Here is a 15947-nt window from a genome sequence, read left to right on the forward strand (position 1 = left end):
CAGGGACACACACCCTGAAAGGCTGTAACTATGGCTGTAGTTACATCAAAGGCGAAAAGCGTGTTTTACCACCCTGGCCCATGACAGCCAAGCAAACAGCATCAGGACCTTCTACTATGGAGGGTAAACCCTTGCCCGGGTAGGCATGCCACCCTCTAAAGGAATATATACCATTCAACATGACACCCACGTGTTTTAAGCAGTGTAGGGTCGGGAGCGGAAACCACAGCAACAAAGCAGTGACCTTGAATAGGCTAAGCTGAAGTCACAGACATTGGCCCCTCCAGGTCTGGAAGCTGAGCTCTCTCATCCTCTCCCAGTGAGGTCATAAATTAGCTGATGTATAAACGGTAAATCACTGCCGTATTTTCCAGAAAACTGAGGGAAACTTCAAAAGGTTAAGAAGCTACAAAGCCCCCAAGGGTCATCTCAGACTGAGGTTGGAATATTTTAAAGTGGATATTTAACTCCCCATTAAATAAGAAACTGCTTATGTTTTATTAATATATATAAATGTCCCCATTTGACTCGATTCCATATTACCCTTACTATTTTCTCTTTTACTTAATATCAACTTTAGTAGAAACAATTCCTGTGTCCTCTGCCTCATGATTCTCGATTAAAGCCTCACCACAGCAAAAGAGCCGCCATCAGCAATGTGTGGACCAGCTGGGGAGCGCGCAAGGCCAGTCCATCTGAAAGGCCACTCCCATGCACAGCTAAGTTGTAAGAAGGCTCAAAGGAGCAGCTCCAAGGAGCTAATAGACTAGAAAAGCAGACAATTAGGGCACATTAACATGAAAAAGAGAGCAGACTTCATCCAAAGGAAGGGGGTGTCATGGAAGCCTCAGTAAAACGCCAGGATGAGAGTGGTATTTAGGAGAATCAATATGGCAGCTCTGAAGAGAATAGACAAGAATGGGAGGAACCACGGGCGAGAAGCTGCCACAAGAGAACTGTAAATTTTAAAATATTTTTTTAAAAGACTATAAATCATAGCCCATTTTTGCAAAACATTAGCTGTATAGGAACATCAGTCTAGAAACTCAGTGTGGACCCATGAGGAATGAATGTCTTTGAAATTACGACAATAACAAACTCTGAGAATCAGAATCTTCTCACTAGGAATGAAGATACAAAATAAGTAAAGGATATTATTGTTCCCTCCCTCGTCCAACACCACTCAGAGGTGAACGAGGAGTTGAAGAAAATGGGTTGACTGTCTGTACACGCCATGCCGCTCCCCTTCCTGACAAGGTCCCTAACTTCGCGGTCCTGCGTGACGTCACCTCTGACAGTCTCTGCCGTTCCCTTTCAAACACGTGTGCCTCGCTGGATGGTGCTTGGAGAAATCAACAGCAGACACTGAGGGTATAGAAGGATGCTGCCTGAAAGTAAGGCAGGCTCCTGTGGGCTGGGAGGGTCATCAGAAACCCCCAGGCATCCAGAAAAAGAAAAGTGCTGGCAACAGGAACAGGGAAAGGGGCAGGAAAGCAAAAATGGTAGAGAGGAGAGGGGGAAGAGGGAGAGAGGAAAGGACACTTAGAAAAGCAAGGAGGGGAAAGAGAAGCAAATACACAAGCAGCAGCCTGCACAGACATGGGGATGCTCTGAAAGGTGCAGACTTCTAAGGACATAAGTGATCACGGGCAGGCTGGGCTCCAGGCAAGAGGGACGAGGGCAGAGCCTCTGCTCCTAAGTTCCTAAGCAAAAATCCCAGCATTCCAGAAAACAACGTGAAGATTGAAGATGAAAAGCCAAACGCACATAAAGCTTGAGGTGATGAACAAAGCATCTGGTAAAGGCAGCGGTCTGTACGGGGCCCTTCTGAGCGTGCTCTGGGGAGCGGCCACCTGCCCCTCCCCTCCAGGCGGATGGTGGCTGGTGTCAGGAGCTGGTCCACAGGGCCAGATCTCCCCAGATATCTTTACACTTAAGATGGGGTCAGGATTCACATTTTGAAAAGTGTTTTGTTTTTAAGACAGGTCTGTTGTTTGTTCAATATCCCCATCCAAACTTTGAACATTATTTGACATTATGATGTATAAATGCTGAAAGCAGCGTTAGAAAAGTGATGAGGTGGCCCAACTCTTAGGGTTTTTTTCTTTTTGGAAAGGTGTTCCTTCACCTCGAGGTTTGCCCGCACTGGCCAGTGTTATGGAATCTGTGCTGCACCCCAGTCAAATTCTGTTTGCAAGCAGTGTCTGAATCAGGTAGCATTCCATAGGGACAACATCAGTGCAAATAGCTGTGGCTTTAGAAGGTTAGAGATCTTGCACAAACATGCATGATACAACAAACGTACGGGGAGAAAAAAACACATTTAAAATCTTCACAGTTGTAACTACACAACAATATTGTATCTGAAAAAGCAAAATGGATGTTTTGCCTTACTTCCCACATCAGTATACACGGCCAATCAGACAGTTTCCTGCGTCACAGTTGGGTTGAGGATGTATCAAAGAATGGCATACATAATGCCACCATTGCGTGTAAGAGTCCTGTCCTCAAAGAATTCACCCTTTGGCTTTCCCCAAATCAGAAATCATCTCTTCAATAACCAACTAATTCATTTCTATACAAATAATGCCACATATTGATCAAGATCACTTAGTAAAAAAAATCTCTTTGATAATTATCTCACCTACATTTAGAAAAGACAAGTACCAAACGTCACCATTTCCCTTCTTTAAATTTCTGGCTGTCTTAGGGTCAGAGTAGGAACCCCTGGAGACCAGCCCCAGCAATGGCCGAGGCTTCAAGGACAGTGTGTCCTCACGTGGGGACACAGGACCTCACATCTGGGTCATTTCATGACACAAGCATCTGGCTCCGAGACCAACAGAGGTAAACCCTACTTCCCTGAGCAGAAGAGACACTTATGACAGTCGTATCCAAAGAGCAAGATGCACAAGGAAAAGACATACCCTTCCTGCTTGGAGCCTTCCCACACAGATCTGCGCCGAGACCCTTCTCTCCATGAGACAGTCGTCACTGTGAAATGCGATGGTTTAGAAATATTAGACACAGCTGAGAGCTACAGAAAAGGGAGGCGGAAATTGGGGATTTCACTTCTCAAAGCGTTGACTAATCCTAACAACATATGGGAAGAAAAAACCCAATTGTTTTCCATCTCGTCTTCCTGCAGCTCATCCTTTGGTGAGTATTTAAATCTGGTAGGAATTGCTGACCCTGGAACAAATATATTGTCTCAGTAACTGACTCAAAGCTTGTGTAAAAAACTCTATTCCTCTGTTCCCACACCAGACAATAAGATACGTTCTGAGCTGCCAGGAGGCATGGGAGCAGAGAGAAAGAAAGAGCAAAAAATGACAACTTTATTCAAGCAAACAAGTTGCCTAAAACTAAGCGACTGCTCAAAATGAGCAACTTCTAAGATTGGCTCTCTAAGGACACCAACGTCCCCGAATGGTGACTACTTTCTTCTTTCTGCCGCCATGTGCCTAGTTTTCAAAGGACAGACTCACTTTTCATGCAGGCAGTTTTGAAGCTCTTGCACAAGTGGTTAATTTGCATGGGCAGTTGGCCTCTCAGCTTTCATTTTGACAGCTAAATTGATCCGTCCTTTGTAGACTAGAATATCATTACCCAGAAAGAGAAGGCTGTCGGAGGCTTTTTGAAAAATCTGGTCTCTCAATTCCTACTTATTCGGAACAACACACTCAACAAGACTACCCTGTAAGCAGTAGCTTGCCCACACAAAAGAGATTCAAGATTCAACTTGGGCTCGAAATTCAAGATTTAATTCTAAGATCAAGATTTAACTCAAAAAGTTACTTAACTACTGTTGCTACTTCTGTTAAAGCAAACAGGACGGGCTTGGGTTCTTAAATCAGCCCTTTGGTCATTACATAGGAAAAAGGAAATGCCTGCCACAGATTAAAGTCACAACTGACACCGAAACCTTCTCAGGACGAAGCTGATCTAAGGCAGACAAAGGTCTCATGCAAGAGCATGAAGGAGAAGACGGTTTTTACCCCTGGAAAGATGGCAGACTGTGAAATTCACAATGAACTGTTACTGAAACGGCAATGGGGTAAATCACTCAGAAAAAATATTTTCCTAAAAAAAGAACAGATAGAAGAAGTCTTTTGGAACTTTCCAGCTACAAAGGATGCTCTCTCTCCAATTCAGTAGAGAGAAACATAAAGACATTCTCCTTTAACTCAGTAAGCACAAACAGATTAGTACAAACCCATACGAGCCAATCCAATATGCATGCTGGGCTGTGTCAGTTCTGGGTTCTCCACGTCTTCATTTATTTTATGTGCTCAGACTCTAATGCTGCTGTTTTACATGGGATACAGCAACCTGGGCCAAGCAAATCGTGTTTTGATTTAACAGTGAAACTATGCCCTTGTTTTTTGGCTTAAATCCAGCAAATGCACTGAAATCATTTCAGAACGTTCATATCTCCAAAGGCATGAAGAATAATGGACATTTAGTGGCTATATGAATTTACATTCCCACCAACAGTGCAAGAGTGTTCCCTTTTCTCCACACCCTCTCCAGCATTTATTGTTTCTAGATTTTTTGATGATGGCCATTCTGACCAGTGTGAGATGACATCTCATTGTAGTTTTGATTTGCATTTCTCTAATGATTAATGATGTTGAGCATTCTTTCATGTGTTTGTTGGCAATCTGTATATCTTCTTTGGAGAAATGTCTCTTTAGGTCTTCTGCCAATTTTTGGATTGGGTTGCTTGTTTTTTTGTTATTGAGCTGCATGAGCTGCTTGTAAATTTTGGAAATTAATCCTTTGTCAGTTGCTTCATTTGCAAATATTTTCTCCCATTCTGAGGGTTGTCTTTTCGTCTTGTTTATGGTTTCCTTTGCTGTGCAAAAGCTTTTAAGTTTCATTAGGTTCCATTTGTTTATTTTTGTTTTTATTTCCATTTCTCTAGGAGGTGGGTCAAAAAGGATCTTGCTGTGATTCATGTCATAGAGTGTTCTGCCTGTGTTTTCCTCTAAGAGTTTGATAGTGTCTGGCCTTACATTTAGGTCTTTAATCCATTTTGAGTTTATTTTTGTGTATGGTGTTAGGGAGTGTTCAAATTTCATTCTTTTACATGTATCTGTCCAGTTTTCCCTGCACCACTTATTGAAGAGGCTGTCTTTTCTACATTGTATGCTCTTGCCTCCTTTGTTGTAAATTAGGTGACCATATGTGCATGGGTTTATCCCTGGGCTTTCTATCCTGTTCCATTGATCTATATTTCTGTTTTTGTTCCAGTACCATACTGTCTTGATTACTGTAGCTTTGTAGTATAGTCTGAAGTCAGGGAGCCTGATTCCTCCAGCTCCATTTTTCAGGAGAACAGTATGGAGTTTCCTTAAAAAAGTAAAAATAGAACTACCATACAACCCAGCAATCCCACTACTGGGCATATACCCTGAGAAAACCATAATTCAAAAAGAGTCATGTACCAAAATGTTCATTGCAGCTCTATTTACAATAGCCAGGACATGGAAGCAACCACATATATATAATGGAATATTAGTCAGCCATAAAAGGAAAAGAAATTGAGTTATTTGTAGTGAGGTGGATGGACCTAGAGTCTCTCATACAGAATGAAGTAAGTCAGAAAGAGAAAAACAAATACAGTATGCTAACACATATATATGGAATCTAAGAAAAAAAAGGTCATGAAGAACCTAGGGGTAAGACAGGAATAAAGACACAGACCTACTAGAGAACAGACTTGAGGATATGGGGAGGGGGAAGGGTAAGCTGTGACAAAGCAAGAGAGAGGCATGGACATATATACACTATCAAACATAAAATAGATAGCTAGTGGGAAGCGGCCGCATAGCACAGGGATATCAGCTCGGTGCTTTGTGACCACCTAGAGGGCTGGGATAGGGAGGGTGGGAGGGAGGGAGATGCAAGAGGGAAGAGATATGGGAACATATGTATATGTATAACTGATTCACTCTGTTATAAAGCAGAAAGTAACACACCACTGTAAAGCAATTATACTCCAATAAAGACGTTAAAAAAAAAAAGAATAATGGACATTTAAAACCTGCTGAAATCAGTCCCAATGACCTGTCGGGTCTTCCATTGTCAAAGGTGGGCTCCAAGACTAAGGAAGAAGACAACTCCTTTCTTCATTACTGCGAGAGGCCAAGTTGCTCAGAGATGCATTTGTTTCATGGTTTTGAGGCTACAGCAGAATTAACACTATATGAATCCCTGGGTGTGTTGCATAACCCAAAATTTACTTGTGTTCTATTTGCCAGCCTCTCAATATAAATTACTGATAAAAATAAGAAATAGGCTACTCTGTATTGAACCAGATGGTGTCTAACTTTCCTATAAACATGGCTGTGTTTAGAGTGTTTACACATGTAGGGGACTAGAAAGATTTTCATTTCTTTACATTTGGCAATGAGTCATGTCACCCGTTTCAGCACAAACTGTACTGAAACTTCTTCCCCAGGAAGAACCAGCATAGCTTCACTAATGTTTAAAAACAACCATGTCAGCTGCCTTAGATTAGTCATGAAGCCGTTCTTCACATCCTGCAGCCTCCAGCAAGGACAAGATCTGATCAAATCGGACTCACTAAATGGAACCAGAAGGCCGGGCGCGTCCTGATGCAAACCTGCTGTAGAAGAGACACTCTTTTTTGTATGAATCAAAGATGCTTTCTCCATTTTCTTTGCAACACACACCCTTAAACATGTCAGCCCACGACCCTGACTTAAATGCGTCCCCCCTACCTGCGTCTCTCTCCCCATCCTTGATTAGTGACACCGTGGACCAAAATATCTGACCTGGGACAGGAGTGTTGAATAATGGGGAAACTTCTGAGCTTACTGACTATTAAATGAGCCACAGTCAATTGCTAACCACCACATTCAATACAAGCCCTGCTCCACTGGACTAAGTGGAAAGGAAACAAGACTGGTTTGAAAGACAGACGGCATTTTACAAAATTGTGTTCCGTTATTTTCCATTGACAAGCTCTACCAGTAAATGTGACAACACAGGGAGAGTGATCCAGGTCATGTCTGACCCATACAAACCCCCAGGGACTGTTTTTCCTGTCCCTTCTCCCTGCCTCCAACACGGGGTGGGTTTGGGTTTCCTTTTCATAAACCGTCAAGAAGACAAATCCCTCCTCTTTGGGATGGACAGGATGAAACTGACCACTGCCATTGCTTTTTTTTTTTTTTCTTTTGATTTTACAAGCTACTGAGAAAGTAACTCCCCTCTTTGTGGTACATACGAAGTTTATTTATGAATCTGAATCAAGAACTCTGTATTTCTTGCCCTTTTGGATTATATCTTGTTGGCTCAACCTCGTCACTCAAGCCAATCATCCTAAGAGCTGTTCCTGCATCCCAGCTGGTTCTCTGAAATCCACATGTCCCCTGTGTCCCCATGCGATGCAGTCACCCCTCCTCTGTTTCCAGGATACCCAGTGCCTGCCTCTGGTTATATCACATCACCCTCTGTTGTTTATTTGTCTCCTTCCCCCATCAAGGGCACTCATCCTGTCCTATTCAACTTTGAGTCCCCAAGCCCAGGCTTAGGCAGACGGGCAAACATCCGATAAGGTTTCCTTCATTTTACTTCCAGGCGTGTGCAGATGATAATGGACCCACGGACCCAGGGGGAATAATTCTAAAGTCAGCTTCTTGAGATACTCTTCCAACTTGGCATCACATCCTCCAATCTGACAGCAATCAAAATCACCCAGAAAAAACAGAGCACACCAAACCTAGGTGGGATCGAGATGCTGCCTGGCCCTCCTCCAGGTCTAGAAGATGCCAGGCGCTCAGCAGGTGCCCGGGTAGGAGATGGTGGGTGGCGGCTGTGTGGGAGAGAAAGTCCTGAGGAAAGGAAGTCACACCTTCCTGGACCAGAGGCTTGAGGCTTGCCTTGATCCCATCTCTGCTCAAAATAAAATTCTCCTTTCGCCTCTCTTTAGGATTTCAAGTCTCAGAGGCAGCTTTCTGATGTTACTCCTACAGGTTTGGGTCCGCTTTTCTACATCCTGTTTATGCTCTTGTAAGATCCAAACTTATCCCAGACTCTCCTGTGCAAAGAAGCCAAAATTGCTCTCTTCTTATCTATGAAGCCGACTGACATATACAAGGGTCCTTCTGCAGACTCCCTGGGGGAGCTGCCTCCACTCCCCCCAAAACCTCTCTAGGTGCTCAGAGATGTCCCCATGGAGAGATGGCCACTCACATGAACAGAGTCAGGACAGGAGAACAAGGCCAACCCGGTGGCCAACAGTGACCAGTCAGGAAAATGCCTTTCCTTAGTGATATACACATTATTTTTTGTAAATCGAATGCTTATACTGATAATTCCCTTAGTAAACCCATTTTTCACAGCTACCAGGTGAATTGCTAAGTAAAAATTACTCTAAGTTCTGAACTAATAGTGTTCATTTGAACAGGAGTGTTTCCTACATAGCAATTCTGTAGCGATTGATTAAAACAAAATCCACAGTGTTTTGTCCTTGGGCTTCCGTTCTCTCTATAATCACGGGTTTCAGGCCCCTTCACCCACACAGTGTCCTGAACATACTTGACCCTCAGCTGATGGCCTGCTCACCCTGTGTCCCTTCTCCCCAGTTAACTGCAGAATAAGGAAGTATAAAGCAGCTCCCTTTCACCCTCTAGTTTTCCACGTCACACATAGCTTTAGAAAACATGAACGTGCTCTGGACAACGTGAACATGAAATTATGACGTGCTTTACCCAGTTAAAAACTTAAAAGCATTTTAGATAATTCAGTAGCAGAAAATCAATCTGTGCTTAGGGACATTTTATGCTTGACTTTAAAATGTGCATTTTAATCTCAATGTTATGTTTTTTGACTCCGTTCATACTTAGGCCTACAAAAGTGATGCTATTCCATGAGGGTAATGAGCCTAACAATTGAATCCAGCTTTAAAGAAAGGTCTATATGACTCTAGTGAAGAGGACAAAACAGTGATACAGAAAATAAAGTCAAGTGACAGCAGGACACAGACTTGTCCTTGCTTTGGGATTTTGTTTTTCAAACTATATACTCATGTTAAAATAAGACATTCTTGGGTTTCCCTGGTGGTGCAGTGGTTGAGAGTCCGCCTGCCGATGCAGGGGACACAGGTTTGTGCCCCGGTCCGGGAAGGTCCCACATGCCACGGAGCGGCTGGGCCCGTGAGCCATGTCCGCTGCGCCTGCGCGTCCGGAGCCTGTGCTCCACAACGGGAGAGGCCACAACAGTGAGAGGCCCACATACCGCAATAAATAAATAAATAAATAAGACATTCTTGTCACATCAGGTTTCTCATCCACGTCCCCTCTCTTGGACCAGCAGACAGCTAGCGTCTCAGCACAGTGTTAGTGCAAAATCTGTCTCTCCTCACACATTCACCAGAGGAACTACCATCTAATTATGGACCATCCCATCAATGCAGCCGTCACCGTGCACATCAGGGAAATTAAACCATAAACAGAACCCCTCATTCGCATGGAAAGCTGATAGCAATGTGGGAAGATGTGATAAGACCCGTTATTATTCTTGGAACAAAACATCTCGCCTTGTTGGCCATTTACATGGTCATGTGCTTCAGATTGCCCTGGGGCAGGGCTATGCATTATTTACTGACAATTTCTCAAGTGGTGCTGCCTTTCCAAATATTGTAAAAGAAGCTGTAAATCAGAAGAGTAGCATGAAATTTTGGTTACAGCTGCTTGTCTCAAAGACTCCTAAGGTAAACCACCAAACCGTAGCTTGATGTAATAGCATGGTCTTTACCCACATTCCTTGACAAACTCCTCACCCCCAGCACACTAGGTCTCTCCTAATTGTATATTCTGGGGGTGGGGGGCGGACGCAGGGGTCTTTCAACAGAAGCTAAAAAGATGCAAATTGATCATAACCACCCTGAGATGAGAAAGACCCAGCTTTCATGATTTCCCTCTGCTGTGAACCTTGGGAGAGGTCAACCTCCCCATCGTCATCTTCTTCTCTTGGCCATGGATGGCAGATGGGAACTCCACTTTGCAGACAAGGCACCTGACAAAGTGTGGACACCAAGTAACAGTTTTGGTTCTATCTGAACCATACAGTAGTAGGAAAAAAGTAATCATCATGGTGGAAATCTGAATAACTGAAAGGTTTTAGCCCTACACCTAGTCCATCTGCCATCAAAGGACAAACTGTCAATAGAAACAGACTCTTCCCCTCGTTCCCCTGCTTCACCTTTCCCACCAGCATCTTTTCCTTTTGTCAGTCCTACAGCCCATACCACAGGCCCTACAGTGCTCCTTATGGCTACAGCAGACCTTTAAAGAAAGGAAAGGGCAGAGAACTTACAACGACACGAGCTCTCCTCCCTCAAGGACATTCACTTTGGGAACTGTCATTGCTCAGAAGACATCTTCATCCCTGCTGAAATCACCAGAGGGAGACCCCTTCTCCTCGATTTCAATTTGCTTTGACAGACACACAGTGATCGAGGAACCGCAGGCTTCCCAAAGCAAGATGCTGTGCAGGAATTTCAGAGCCGGCCTTGGCTCGTCAGCAGACGTCGGCAGCTCGGGGAGAAAGCTCTGTTGCAACTCAGCCAGGGTGCCAGCCCACGTGCCAATACATGATCTCACAAGAAGAAAAGCATCCCCGCCCAGATTATTCCAGTCTGGCCCCCGATGGCTCCCACCAGGGCATGGAGGCCAGCACTGTGTTTCAGAAGGAAATTTCACAGCCCTGTTAAAAGAAGAATCATGGTGGGCTCCCACAAACAAGGCCACATCTTTAACCTGGAGCAAATGAAACTTTCTTTTACCTTCCAGCCACACTCTCCCTAGGCAAAATTTAAAAAGAGAAACTAGAGATGCAAAGTAACCATTGTCGCCACTTGCTTGGTAGATGTGCCTAGTTTCCTCACCCAGCTTGTTATTCAAGGTGCTATTTATTACAAAAGCTCTAAAATCATCGTTCTCCTCCAGGTCAAAGCAGAAGCACTGATGTCCAGAGATAAAGAGGCCACACAAGGACAGGCAGGAAAGTGTCCAAAGAGGTCCAATTCCATCAGGAAGAAGGAATGTCTGAGAGCTGCTTCAAAGGCTGGGAAGTTTTCCACCAGTGACACTGCAAATACCAAGGACACAGGGATTGACAGAAAATCCTGCTTCCTTACCAGGAGCTTAAACATCTACTTTGCACCTATGGGATTGAGAGTACAAACGGAGTTGGACAACTCCAAACATTACTTCTTTCAAATGGTAACTGATATTCATGAGAGAAAAAGAAAATACAGTCAATCCTCATTATTCACGGATTCCACATTTACAGATTCCATATTTGTGAATTCGCCTACTGGCTAAAACTTATTTTTTACCACAAAATGTGCTGCTGGCTGTAAGTGCAAAGGTAAGGGATCAACTATATATTAAATAAGGTGTCTTTATCAGAAATATGCATTAAAATGAGGTTCTTTATTCGTAGGTTGATGAAGATGTTGGGACCAGAAGCTCACAGGAACCTAGCCCCATATGTCCCCTAGGAGCAATGATTCAGCACTAGCTAATTCAGGGTTCACGATGAACTTACAGGGCATGAGTACTATGAGTCCTCTGTAAGGACAGACTGGAAATAGTGAAGGTCATGAACAACAGACAGAATACCATAACCATGTCCCAGCTCTACATGGGAATGTCAGATGCTGGCTGACGTAAGATGATGTGAAGGTGGGAGGCAGGATTGCGTGAGTGGAGTGTATGTCACACAGAGGAGGGGCTGCCTCGATGGACAGAGATGAAGGGTCAGGCAATGGAAACTCCAAAGACACAAGCTACCTGACTGTTCCTGAGAAGAAAACGACTGGCCCTCTGCCTTCTCAGGAGTCCAGAACTCATCACGCTAGGAGCGAACTGTGGGAGCCCCTGGTGCCTGGCTGTCTGGCATTAACCTTTCTAGAGTGACAGTCAGACCCCTCAGAAACAGACATCAGGATGATTCTGGGCATCAGGGATGACAGGCCAGTGGCCAAGGTCACTTGCTTGCCGACTGGGGGCTCTGGCTTTGGCTGGCAGGACTCTTTAGTGCCCTCATTGTATGATGTGAACCAGATCCTTGGGTTCTGCAGCAGATGATGATCCTTGCTCCCTCGATTTAAAGGCTGATGACAGTCTAAATAGTTGATTGTGCCTCATTACACTTGAGATAATAGATGCCTGACAATCGAGGCTATTAACTTGAAGTTCCAAACACATCACACTGGCCCTCTGGCATATTCCCATCAGTCACATGTCAAACAGGAAAGTGTTTTCTTGCTACACAGCGTATAAAGGAGAAAACGTTAAACTGGTACAGACCGGCGAGTACTGCATTTTTTTCTAGTCCATGAAAGTCTTAATTCAATGGAGTCACTACACTACAAAGTACGCTGAGACCTTTAACATTAAAAAACAAAATAGGCAAAGCAATCCATAAAGGCCATAAAATAAAAAGGCCCAAAGCCTTTACTTTCTTGTTTCCTTATGGTTTTACAGGCTTTTTCCTCTAGAAAATCCTCCCCTTTATTACAATATTAAGAATTATAATTAATACCTTTTGGAATGGAACTGACTTCCTTGTAAACTAGATTCCTCCTTTTATAATGAAGAAAAGGAAAGAAAACTGAACACCTTCCCCCCACCTCCACCTATACACAGGGAGTTGTCCAAAGAAAGAGAGTGAAAAGAACAGAAATGGCTCACATGTGCCCTCAGACTGAGAAAACATACTGAAAAAGCAATGCACAAACGATTTCCCAAGTTCAGAAAGAGTACTTTCAGCCATGATCACAAAAATATAAGCCGGTAGCCTCCACAAACACATTCATAGAGAAAATCCGAATCATCTATAAATCAAACCCAAGAATGATAGCTATGAGTCAGGTACCTGCATTTTTATTTCACCAGCATCAGACAGGGCTGTATCTTGCCTACACCTGAAGCTGTGATTATTGCAGACTAACCACACCTCTCGAGGAGTTCCCTGGTTAGTTAGCAGACCAGGGGCTTAGCTCTCGAGACCAGGAGGTAATGTGCCTACATGAACAGGCCAGGACAGGAAACGGGTTTCAGACTGGGATCGAGCAATCCTGTAATAAGAAATCGTGAGAACTTTGTTTTTAATGACTATTCCATCTGGCTTTTCAGCCAAAGCTGGCTCTAAAAAGCCCCTGCTCTCTCCGAATACTAGATGCTAAAAATAAGGACGTGTGTATACGTTAACTGAGAGTTTTGGAGAGATCTAGTGGCAGCATGAAAGGACGGCTTAAGCACCACTAAAATTTTGAGCTGAAAAGCAGAGAAACGGTTGGAATTTGACTAAAACTTTCAGAAGACCCTTCCAGGAAGTGTGAGTCAGCAGGGTACACGTTATCTGGAGAGCCTCAGAGGCACAAAGCACAGAGAGAAGAACGTGCTCAAAAAGAGTTTGAGGATGACCAGAGAAGGTACTTAGAAAGAATCAAGTCTCCATCTGCCAATTACAGCAGAAGTCAGCTCTTTGTTTCCAAGAAGCCCGCAGTTACGGGACTTAGATTGGGGCATAAATTCTAATTAAAGTAAATCCTTCTAGGTTCCCTGCAGAATTTCTACTCACCAGCTTCATCTTTCAGCAGGGTTTGAATTCCTTGTAACCGAGCTCAACAAAGAGCTGCTCTGTCCCCAGCTGGGCCAGGGAGGGACATACGTGTCATGGTCACACTGTGCCTTCCTGAGCAGTTTAATCTCTCTTCTACAACCCACTGCAAATAATTGCTGCTATAAAGACAAGCGTCAGGAATCTGAGTGCAGGTGAGAATCAGGATTTGCCTGGGGAAGAAGAGGGGGTAACTGAAAGCAGAGAACAAAACATCAGAAAAGGAGAAAATGAAAAACCCTGACTTTCAAGGGAACTCAAGGAGAACACAGAGAGGGGAGAAGAAAAGAGGACCATTTCTGGTGAGTGGGCAGAGCCCCATTAGGGGCACCTGTGACTTTGGGTGCTAACAGAAAGCAGATGTGTCCGTGGCCTTGGCCTCCTGTCCCTTCAACCCAGTCCTAAAGCTCCAAACAGTACCCCAAACCACAAAAGGGCTGGAGGAGACAAGGGAGGACTAAGTGGGTCCAGCTGCAATAACAAAACAGAAGGGTCCAACCGCGAAAGCTTTTAAAAATAAACGGTGTGATTCCAAGCGAGGGGGAAACCCAGCTCTGGGGAACTTCAAGCAGCCCTGGACCTCACCAGACCTCATTTTAAAAACCATTTAGAACTGCCTTTCAATGAGGTGTTTAAATGACCACAGAGGGGCCTGCCTCACCAAAAGAGAATAGGATCAAACACGGAAATCCTCAGAAGAACTCTACTCAGACTGCTCTACAAAGAGACTCAACTGGCCTTTCCTCTCCCCATGGAAACTTCCTTAGTCTTGAACAGGCCTCAAAGCCCCCAGGGCTTAATACTGTTACCCCCTAAATTTTCTGAATCAATCCTAACAAATCAGCCCAACCATGTACCTATTTCAGAGCTTTTGGGAAATAACTGGTCTCCCTGTTTCTGCTAAAAACCTGCTGCTTCTAAGTTCAACTCCTGAAAGTATATGGCCCAGAACTTTCCAAGTTACTTTAAAAAGTAACAGAACATGTCACCCACCCATAATGGCTGTGCCTGAATGAATCCACAACTCCTTCTTCTCTAAGGAAAGTTGGAAAAAGGCTCCCCAGAACACTAGAAATGGCACCATGACCCAAGTTAAAATTCTGTTACTACTTTCTACCTGGGTAGCATGGACACGGTTTTTTGTGGATCTTTTTATTTTGTTTGATTACCTTTCTTAAGTTGTTTCCTATGTAAAAGCAGGGAAATAACAGCAATCAGGTTAAAAGAAAGTTATGAGCTTCCAAAACTATGCATGCCAAGTTCCTAGCTCAAAGTTGGTACTCAATAATTCTGTAACAAATGGAATTGTTCCTTAGACCAAAAAAGGGACGGCCTAGAGGGCCAGGATTAACTTATTCTATGAGCCTGTGTCCACAGATTTACCTTGGTGGGTTTCATTGTTTAATCTATAAAATGAAGTTGGTATGTTTAGATAATTTTCTTTAATGCCAGTTTCAGGTCTAGAAAATCTAGTTGTCTGGGAATTTGGTTTCTTCCTCTGTATTGTGCAACTGCAAAGACTCATTCTATGCCTATCACGACATTTTTTTTTCTCCTAGCAACTTTTCCAGAATAAAAAAGCAAAAACTAAGAAACATCAATTTGATGCCCTCTAATATATAAGGACCATGTTCTGAAAGGGTCACAGGACAAGTTTTTGATATGAAGTACAAAAGGAAAAGGAAACTTATTCTCTAAAACTCAGCGCCTCTCCTTTCATATGAGAATGGGGCAGAGCAGTTATGCCTTACCATGTGGAAAGGTCCAGAGAGCTGATGACAAATGGGTCCCATTTTTTTTCCCTAGTGATAATAGTTTTGTTCTAAATCTTCAAGTGGGCTACCTTCTAAAAATTGATCAGACCAGTCTTTTGTTCTTTCTCAACGATTCAGGATAACATAGAAAGTATAAACCTGAGGTAACTGCCTGAAACTAAGAGGACCATTTGGCAATGAGGCACTTTCCTCAGATGTTCAGCTGCTCCACTGTGTAAGCACATCAGTAAAAAAGCAGGTAATGAAATATGGACGCAGGCACCCATGCACGTGTGGTCCAGCATGTAGGTTCAGGCAGCTAATGGTCAGATCGCGCATCAAACCATAGAAGGTGGCTGCAAACTGTTCTGGGGCTGCATGATGAGTCCATTAGCTGAAGCTCCGGGATGGACCAGGGAAAGTGTCTGCAAATGGCTGGTTGTCCATATGTAAAAGTCAAATTTTCTATGAAATATATTACAAGAAGCTTTGGATTGCCATGGATGGCAGTGCCAACTCCATGGAACA

General features: G+C 43.7%; 1 protein-coding gene across 4 annotated transcripts in view; it reads right to left on the minus strand.

Annotated features, from left to right (window-relative positions):
• The window catches only part of SEMA5A (semaphorin 5A), a 479761-nt gene that overhangs the window by 358659 nt on the left and 105155 nt on the right, over positions 1-15947 (minus strand). The window contains exons 1-2 of one of the 4 annotated variants that reach the window (XM_019951067.3): positions 10351-10571; positions 2928-2994 (exon numbers count right to left, since the gene is read on the minus strand). The exons of 1 other annotated variant lie outside the window; for it this stretch is intronic. The gene's annotated coding sequence lies outside the window, so the exon portion shown is untranslated. Of the gene's footprint in view, positions 1-2927; positions 2995-10350; positions 10572-15947 lie in introns of those variants that run through there. 2 more of the 4 variants (XM_073802003.1, XM_019951068.3) reach the window with 2 other exon arrangements.

This window comes from Tursiops truncatus, chromosome 3 (assembly GCF_011762595.2).
Source record: "Tursiops truncatus isolate mTurTru1 chromosome 3, mTurTru1.mat.Y, whole genome shotgun sequence".
NCBI classification, from domain to species: domain Eukaryota; kingdom Metazoa; phylum Chordata; class Mammalia; order Artiodactyla; family Delphinidae; genus Tursiops; species Tursiops truncatus.